The following is a 10,000-nucleotide window of genomic DNA, read 5'->3' as shown; positions in this document are numbered from 1 at the left end:
CCTAGGGACATAGCCTGGCTCTGCCTAGCTCTCTGGTACTCGCTCAGAGGACCAGGACCACGTGAAATGTATTTCATCCAGCTTATATGTGTTAAAGTGTCCGTTTTTAAGGTCATAAGGCCGGATAAATCATTTACATTCAACCGCTTGGAGCTCACTTGCAGTCCAATGTCGCCATCCTGTGGACAAAGTGAGAGTTGCAGTTTGGAATTACACTTAGAAAAAAACCAGCAAACTGACCTCCAGGCCCTGTATTGTGGATGTGGAGGCCGCTTTGGAGGCTCTAGCTCGGCCTAGGGACATAGCCTGGCTCTGCCTAGCTCTCTGGTACTCGCTCAGAGGACCAGGACCACGTGAAATGTATTTCATCCAGCTTATATGTGTTAAAGTGTCCGTTTTTAAGGTCATAAGGCCGGATAAATCATTTACATTCAACCGCTTGGAGCTCACTTGCAGTCCAATGTCGCCATCCTGTGGACAAAGTGAGAGTTGCAGTTTGGAATTACACTTAGAAAAAAACCAGCAAACTGACCTCCAGGCCCTGTATTGTGGATGTGGAGGCCGCTTTGGAGGCTCTAGCTCGGCCTAGGGACATAGCCTGGCTCTGCCTAGCTCTCTGGTACTCGCTCAGAGGACCAGGACCACGTGAAATGTATTTCATCCAGCTTATATGTGTAAAAGTGTCCGTTTTTAGGGTCATAAGGCCGGATAAATCATTTACATTCAACCGCTTGGAGCTCACTTGCAGTCCAATGTCGCCATCCTGTGGACAAAGTGAGAGTTGCAGTTTGGAATTACACTTAGAAAAAAACCAGCAAACTGACCTCCAGGCCCTGTATTGTGGATGTGGAGGCCGCTTTGGAGGCTCCAGCTCGGCCTAGGGACATAGCCTGGCTCTGCCTAGCTCTCTGGTACTCGCTCAGAGGACCAGGACCACGTGAAATGCATTTCATCCAGCTTATATGTGTTAAAGTGTCCGTTTTTAGGGTCATAAGGCCGGATAAATCAGTTGCATTCAACCGCTTGGAGCTCACTTGCAGTCCAATGTCGCCATCCTGTGGACAAAGTGAGAGTTGCAGTTTGGAATTACACTTAGAAAAAAACCAGCAAACTGACCTCCAGGCCCTGTATTGTGGATGTGGAGGCCGCTTTGGAGGCTCTAGCTCGGCCTAGGGACATAGCCTGGCTCTGCCTAGCTCTCTGGTACTCGCTCAGAGGACCAGGACCACGTGAAATGTATTTCATCCAGCTTATATGTGTTAAAGTGTCCGTTTTTAAGGTCATAAGGCCGGATAAATCATTTACATTCAACCGCTTGGAGCTCACTTGCAGTCCAATGTCGCCATCCTGTGGACAAAGTGAGAGTTGCAGTTTGGAATTACACTTAGAAAAAAACCAGCAAACTGACCTCCAGGCCCTGTATTGTGGATGTGGAGGCCGCTTTGGAGGCTCTAGCTCGGCCTAGGGACATAGCCTGGCTCTGCCTAGCTCTCTGGTACTCGCTCAGAGGACCAGGACCACGTGAAATGTATTTCATCCAGCTTATATGTGTAAAAGTGTCCGTTTTTAGGGTCATAAGGCCGGATAAATCAGTTGCATTCAACCGCTTGGAGCTCACTTGCAGTCCAATGTCGCCATCCTGTGGACAAAGTGAGAGTTGCAGTTTGGAATTACACTTAGAAAAAAACCAGCAAACTGACCTCCAGGCCCTGTATTGTGGATGTGGAGGCCGCTTTGGAGGCTCTAGCTCGGCCTAGGGACATAGCCTGGCTCTGCCTAGCTCTCTGGTACTCGCTCAGAGGACCAGGACCACGTGAAATGTATTTCATCCAGCTTATATGTGTTAAAGTGTCCGTTTTTAAGGTCATAAGGCCGGATAAATCATTTACATTCAACCGCTTGGAGCTCACTTGCAGTCCAATGTCGCCATCCTGTGGACAAAGTGAGAGTTGCAGTTTGGAATTACACTTAGAAAAAAACCAGCAAACTGACCTCCAGGCCCTGTATTGTGGATGTGGAGGCCGCTTTGGAGGCTCTAGCTCGGCCTAGGGACATAGCCTGGCTCTGCCTAGCTCTCTGGTACTCGCTCAGAGGACCAGGACCACGTGAAATGTATTTCATCCAGCTTATATGTGTAAAAGTGTCCGTTTTTAGGGTCATAAGGCCGGATAAATCAGTTGCATTCAACCGCTTGGAGCTCACTTGCAGTCCAATGTCGCCATCCTGTGGACAAAGTGAGAGTTGCAGTTTGGAATTACACTTAGAAAAAAACCAGCAAACTGACCTCCAGGCCCTGTATTGTGGATGTGGAGGCCGCTTTGGAGGCTCTAGCTCGGCCTAGGGACATAGCCTGGCTCTGCCTAGCTCTCTGGTACTCGCTCAGAGGACCAGGACCACGTGAAATGTATTTCATCCAGCTTATATGTGTAAAAGTGTCCGTTTTTAGGGTCATAAGGCCGGATAAATCATTTACAGTCACCCGCTTGGAGCTCACTTGCAGTCCAATGTCGCCATCCTGTGGACAAAGTGAGAGTTGCAGTTTGGAATTACACTTAGAAAAAAACCAGCAAACTGACCTCCAGGCCCTGTATTGTGGTTGTGGAGGCCGCTTTGGAGGCTCTAGCTCGGCTAGTTGAAGGCTTTAGCGCTTCTCTCCCATCTACCAGGGGCACGAAACTAAATTACCAGGGGCATGAACGTCCTGAACGGTCGGAGTTTTGGTTTTAACCCAGGGGGGGTGCTTAAGTGTGGGGGCCCGGGACCGCCTGGAGACGGGGTTAGAAGGGTAGCTGCCGGAGGTGTCTCTGCGGGCTTTTGGTGAGGGGTGGCCGGGTGGGGGTGGGTCCGGTTGGGGGGGGGTGTTTTTGGAGGGCTATTTTTTATTTTTTCCCCGTTTTTGGTGGGAGCTTGAGTCAGAGGTGTTGGTGGGTGACTAGGGGGGTGCTGCGGAGGTCCTGTGGCCGGGAAAGGTGCCTTATTTCCGGGTGTGGATGAGTGGATGAGGCTGGTGCTGTGGGAGTGCTTTTCTCACACTTTCTCCCACTATTTCGGTCTGCTTTAAGCAGAGGTGATGCTGGGTGACCAGGGGGGTGCTGCGGAGGTCCTGTGGCCAGGAAAGGTGCCTGATTTCCGGGTGTGGATGAGTGGATGAGGCTGGTGCTGTGGGAGTGCTTTTCACACACTTTCTCCCACTATTTCGGTCTGCTTTAAGCAGAGGTGATGGAGGGTGACCAGGGGGATGCTGCGGAGGTCCTGTGGCCGGGATAGGTGCCTTATTTCCGGGTGTGGATGAGTGGATGAGGCTGGTGCTGTGGGAGTGCTTTTCTCACACTTTCTCCCACTATTTCGGTCTGCTTTAAGCAGAGGTGATGCTGGGTGACCAGGGGGGTGCTGCGGAGGTCCTGTGGCCGGGAAAGGTGCCTTATTTCCGGGTGTGGATGAGTGGATGAGGCTGGTGCTGTGGGAGTGCTTTTCACACACTTTCTCCCACTATTTCGGTCTGCTTTAAGCAGAGGTGATGCTGGGTGACCAGGGGGATGCTGCGGAGGTCCTGTGGCCGGGATAGGTGCCTGATTTCCGGGTGTGGATGAGTGGATGAGGCTGGTGCTGTGGGAGTGCTTTTCTCACACTTTCTCCCACTATTTCGGTCTGCTTTAAGCAGAGGTGATGCTGGGTGACCAGGGGGGTGCTGCGGAGGTCCTGTGGCCGGGAAAGGTGCCTGATTTCCGGGTGTGGATGAGTGGATGAGGCTGGTGCTGTGGGAGTGCTTTTCTCACACTTTCTCCCACTATTTCGGTCTGCTTTAAGCAGAGGTGATGCTGGGTGACCAGGGGGGTGCTGCGGAGGTCCTGTGGCCGGGAAAGGTGCCTGATTTCCGGGTGTGGATGAGTGGATGAGGCTGGTGCTGTGGGAGTGCTTTTCACACACTTTCTCCCACTATTTCGGTCTGCTTTAAGCAGAGGTGATGGAGGGTGACCAGGGGGATGCTGCGGAGGTCCTGTGGCCGGGATAGGTGCCTGATTTCCGGGTGTGGATGAGTGGATGAGGCTGGTGCTGTGTGAGTGCTTTTCACACACTTTCTCCCACTATTTCGGGTTGCTTTAAGCAGAGGTGATGCTGGGTGACCAGGGAGATGCTGCGGAGGTCCTGTGGCCGGGATAGGTGCCTTATTTCCGGGTGTGGATGAGATGAGAGTGGGGGTGCTTTCCACACCCGAATTTATCCTTTCTCCCCTTCTGTTTTTCGGACCCTTTTGTGTCAGTGTTGCTGGGTGCCAGGGGGATGCTGTGGAGGTGTTTTATCCGGAAAAAGTGCTTTTTTCCGGGCGTGAGCGAGATGTGTGTCTGGGTGCTCTTCAGCCCGGACTTTGCCTTTCTCACCCTTCTTTTTTCAGGCCCTTTTGTGGCAGTGTTGCTGGGTGCCAGGGGGATGCTCTGGAGGAGGCCCACCCGGAAAAAGTGCTGTTTTCCGGGTGTGGGTGAGATGAGAGTGGGGGTGCTTTCCACGCCCGAATTTACCCTTTCTCCTCTTCTGTTTTTCTAGCCCTTTTGTGTCAGTGTTGGGGGGAGCCCAGGGGATGCTCTGGAGGTGTTTTACCGGGGAAAAAGTGCTTTTTTCCGGGCGTGAGCGAGATGTGTGTCTGGGTGCTCTTCAGCCCGGACTTTGCCTTTCTCACCCTTCTTTTTTCAGGCCCTTTTGTGGCAGTGTTGCTGGGTGCCAGGGGGATGCTCTGGAGGAGGCCCACCCGGGAAAAGTGCTCTTTTTCCGGGTGTGGAGGAGATGAGAGTGGGGATGCTTTCCACGCCCGAATTTACCCTTTCCCACCCTCCGTTTTTCGGGTCCTTTTGTGGGAGTGTTGCTGGGTGCCAGGGGGTTGCTCTGGAGGAGGCCCACCCGGAAAAAGTGCTGTTTTCCGGGTGTGGGTGAGATGAGAGTGGGGGTGCTTTCCACGCCCGAATTTACCCTTTCTCACCATCCGTTTTTCGGGCCCTTTTGTGGGAGTGTTGGGGGGAGCCCAGGGGATGCTCTGGAGGTGAGTCACCCGGAAAAAGTGCTCGTTTTCCGGGTGTGGAAGGGATGAGAGTGGGGGTGCCTTCCACGCCCGAATTTACCCTTTCCCACCCTCCGTTTTTCGGGCCCTTTTGTGGGAGTGTTGCTGGGAGCCCAGGGGATGCTCTGGATGTGAGTCACCCGGAAAAAGTGCCATTTTCCGGGCGTGAGCGAGATGTGTGTCTGGGTGCTTTTCAGCCCAAACTTACCCTTTTTCACCCTCTTTTTTTCGGGTCCTTTTGTGGGAGTGTTGCTGGGTGCCAGGGGGTTGCTCTGGAGGAGGCCCACCCGGAAAAAGTGCTGTTTTCCGGGTGTGGGTGAGATGAGAGTGGGGGTGCTTTCCACGCCCGAATTTACCCTTTCTCACCATCCGTTTTTCGGGCCCTTTTGTGGGAGTGTTGGGGGGAGCCCAGGGGATGCTCTGGAGGTGAGTCACCCGGAAAAAGTGCTGTTTTCCGGGCGTGAGCGAGATGTGTGTCTGGGTGCTTTTCAGCCCGAACTTACCCTTTCCCACCCTCTTTTTTTCGGGTCATTTTGTGGGAGTGTTGGGGGGAGCCCAAGGGATGCTCTGGAAGAGGCCCACCCGGAAAAAGTGCTGTTTTCCGGGTGTGGGTGAGATGAGAGTGGGGGTGCTTTCCACGCCCGAATTTACCCTTTCTCACCATCCGTTTTTCGGGCCCTTTTGTGGGAGTGTTGGGGGGAGCCCAGGGGATGCTCTGGAGGTGAGTCACCCGGAAAAAGTGCTGTTTTCCGGGCGTGAGCGAGATGTGTGTCTGGGTGCTTTTCAGCCCGAACTTACCCTTTCCCACCCTCTTTTTTTCGGGTCATTTTGTGGGAGTGTTGGGGGGAGCCCAAGGGATGCTCTGGAAGAGGCCCACCCGGAAAAAGTGCTGTTTTCCGGGTGTGGGTGAGATGAGAGTGGGGGTGCTTTCCACGCCCGAATTTACCCTTTCTCACCATCCGTTTTTCGGGCCCTTTTGTGGGAGTGTTGGGGGGAGCCCAGGGGATGCTCTGGAGGTGAGTCACCCGGAAAAAGTGCTGTTTTCCGGGCGTGAGCGAGATGTGTGTCTGGGTGCTTTTCAGCCCGAACTTACCCTTTCCCACCCTCTTTTTTTCGGGTCATTTTGTGGGAGTGTTGGGGGGAGCCCAAGGGATGCTCTGGAAGAGGCCCACCCGGAAAAAGTGCTGTTTTCCGGGTGTGGGTGAGATGAGAGTGGGGGTGCTTTCCACGCCCGAATTTACCCTTTCTCACCATCCGTTTTTCGGGCCCTCTTGTGGCAGTGTTGGCAGGGGCCTAGGGGATGCGGTGGAGGTCAAAGATCCGGGAAATGTGCCCCCTTTCCCTGGTAAATGACGTCCAGGGCGCTGTCCGTGGTGCTGTCCATGGTGCTGATGTTGCTACGTGAGCTAATGCCCGGAAAAAGCGCCCTAAACTGGGATGATGAGAGAGAGAGAGAGAGAGAGAGAGAGAGAGAGAGAGAGAGAGAGAGAGAGAGAGAGAGAGAGAGAGAGGGCATGGAGCAGCAGTCGGAGGCATCCCAGGGAGAGAGGCATGCTCTGGGGCACGAAAATCCCGGAAAAAGGAAGAAAAAGGGAAAAAAAACCCAGCCGCGTATGTGACGTGACTCTAGGCAACACGAAGCGCTGAAGGCTTCAGCGCTTCGTTGAGTCGCAAGAGTTCCAGGGGCGTAAAAGTCAGAAAAACGCCAAAGTGTCTCTAGGCAACACGAAGCGCTGAAGGCTTCAGCGCTTCGCTGACTCGCAAGAGTTCCAGGGGCGTAAAACCCAGCAAAACGCCAAAGTGTTTCTAGGCAACACGAAGCGCTGAAGGCTTCAGCGCTTCGCTGACTTGCAAGAATTCCAGGGGCGCGAACCTCCAAAAAACGACAGAGTGTCTCTAGGCAAAAACCAATAAGCGCTGAAGCCTTCAGCGCTTATTGGTTTTTGCCTATCCCGATGTGACCACTTTTGGTAGGGGGTAACCAAGCCACCTTGCGCACATTTTGTGAAACCGGTTTTTCAAAAATCTGTCTATCATGAAAAGACAGCGACAGCTTTACTACAAGAAGGCCGGAAAAGTGAAGGCACCACGGAGATAATTTCGGCCCGACTCCCGGTTACCAGGGCGGCAAAGACAGGCGACAACGCGGAAGTACTTTATCCGATTTAAAGCCATTATGCTCGGCCTATGTGATCCGATTTTTTGACGGACAACAGCGGTGTGTTGCGGACGTCTCTTCCCCGCGAATGGAGCGTTCTGGCTGGGCCTGGGAGATCCGAGTTTTGACGGACAACAGCGGAGTGTTGCGGGGAAGCGCTGCCTTAGAAAATGACTTTCAAACGGATTAACTGATTATGTTAACGGCCTCTTTACGCGCGTCCTCCAGGCAGTTACAACGACTGTTTCTGGAGGAGGCTTTGCCTCGGATTGTGAATTTAAAACGGATTGACAGATGACGTTAACGGCCTCTTTACGCACGTCCTCCAGACAGTTATAGCGACTGTTTCTGGAGGAGGCTTTGCCTCGGATTGTGAATTTAAAACGGATTGACAGATGACGTTAACGGCCTCTTTACGCACGTCCTCCAGACAGTTATAGCGACTGTTTCTGGAGGAGGCTTTGCCTCGGATTGTGAATTTAAAACGGATTGACAGATGACGTTAACGGCCTCTTTACGCGCGTCCTCCAGACTGTCACAGCGGCTGTTTGTGGAGGATTTTTGACCCAGCATTATGTCAATAAAACGGATTAAATTATGATGTGTACGGCCTCTTTACGCACGTCCTCCAGACAGTTACAGCGACTGTTTCTGGAGAATGCTTTCCCTCAGATTGTGAATTTAAAACGGATTGACAGATGACGTTAACAGCCTCTTTACGCACGTCCTCCAGACAGTTATAGCGGCTGTTTGCGGAGGATTTTTGACCCAGCATTATGTCAATACAACGGATTAAATTATGATGTGTACGGCCTCTTTACGCACGTCCTCCAGACTGTCACAGCGACTGTTTCTGGAGAATGCTTTTCCTCAGATTGTGAATTTAAAACGGATTGACAGATGACGTTAACAGCCTCTTTACGCACGTCCTCCAGACAGTTATAGCGGCTGTTTGCGGAGGATTTTTGACCCAGCATTATGTCAATACAACGGATTAAATTATGATGTGTACGGCCTCTTTACGCACGTCCTCCAGACTGTCACAGCGACTGTTTCTGGAGGATGCTTTCCCTCAGATTGTGAGCTCAAAACGGATTGACAGATGACAATAACAGCCTCTTTACGCACGTCCTCCAGACAGTTATAGCGGCTGTTTGTGGAGGAGGCTTTGCCTCGGATTGTGAATTTAAAACGGATTGACAGATGACGTTAACGGCCTCTTTACGCTCGTCCTCCAGACAGTTATAGTGGCTGTTGCTGGAGGATGTTTCGCCTCACATTGTGAGCTTTAAACGGACTCTCTCGCCACATTAACGGCCTCTTTACGCACGTCCTCCAGACAGTTATAGCGACTGTTTCTGGAGGAGGCTTTGCCTCGGATTGTGAATTTAAAACGGATTGACAGATGACGTTAACGGCCTCTTTACGCACGTCCTCCAGACAGTTATAGTGGCTGTTGCTGGAGGATGTTTCGCCTCACATTGTGAGCTTTAAACGGACTCTCTCGCCACATTAACGGCCTCTTTACGCACGTCCTCCAGACAGTTATAGCGACTGTTTCTGGAGGAGGCTTTGCCTCGGATTGTGAATTTCAAACGGATTGACAGATGACGTTAACGGCCTCTTTACGCACGTCCTCCAGACAGTTATAGCGGCTGTTGCTGGAGGATGTTTCGCCTCACATTGTGAGCTTTAAACGGACTCTCTCGCCACATTAACGGCCTCTTTACGCACGTCCTCCAGACAGTTATAGCGACTGTTTCTGGAGGAGGCTTTGCCTCGGATTGTGAATTTCAAACGGATTGACAGATGACGTTAACGGCCTCTTTACGCACGTCCTCCAGACAGTTATAGCGGCTGTTGCTGGAGGATGTTTCGCCTCACATTGTGAGCTTTAAACGGACTCTCTCGCCACATTAACGGCCTCTTTACGCACGTCCTCCAGACAGTTATAGCGACTGTTTCTGGAGGAGGCTTTGCCTCGGATTGTGAATTTAAAACGGATTGACAGATGACGTTAACGGCCTCTTTACGCGCGTCCTCCAGACAGTTATAGCGGCTGTTTGCGGAGGATTTTTGAACCAGCATTATGTCAATACAACGGATTAAATTATGATGTGTACGGCCTCTTTACGCACGTCCTCCAGACTGTCACAGCGACTGTTTCTGGAGGATGCTTTCCCTCAGATTGTGAGCTCAAAACGGATTGACAGATGACGTTAAAGGCCTCTTTACGCACGTCCTCCAGACAGTTATAGCGACTGTTTCTGGAGGATGCTTTCCCTCATATTGTGACCTTAAAACGGATTGACAGATGACAATAACAGCCTCTTTACGCGCGTCCTCCAGACTGTCACAGCGACTGTTTCTGGAGGATGCTTTCCCTCAGATTGTGAGCTCAAAACGGATTGACAGATGATAATAACAGCCTCTTTACGCGCGTCCTCCAGACTGTCACAGCGACTGTTTCTGGAGGATGCTTTCCCTCAGATTGTGAGCTCAAAACGGATTGACAGATGACAATAACAGCCTCTTTACGCGCGTCCTCCAGACTGTCACAGCGACTGTTTCTGGAGGGTGCTTTCCCTCAGATTGTGATCTTAAAACGGATTGACAGATGACAATAACAGCCTCTTTACGCACGTCCTCCAGACAGTTACAGCGGCTGTTTGCGGAGGATTTTTGACCCAGCATTATGTCAATAAAACGGATTAAATTATGATGTGTACGGCCTCTTTACGCACGTCCTCCAGACAGTTACAGCGGCTGTTTGCGGAGGATTTTTGACCCAG

Source organism: Cebidichthys violaceus, unplaced genomic scaffold (genome assembly GCF_023349555.1).
Source record: "Cebidichthys violaceus isolate CVI_PGR_0920_01 unplaced genomic scaffold, fCebVio1.0.p SCAF_237, whole genome shotgun sequence".
Lineage (NCBI taxonomy): Eukaryota > Metazoa > Chordata > Actinopteri > Perciformes > Stichaeidae > Cebidichthys > Cebidichthys violaceus.
Note: the sequence above shows the minus strand (reverse complement) of the source record.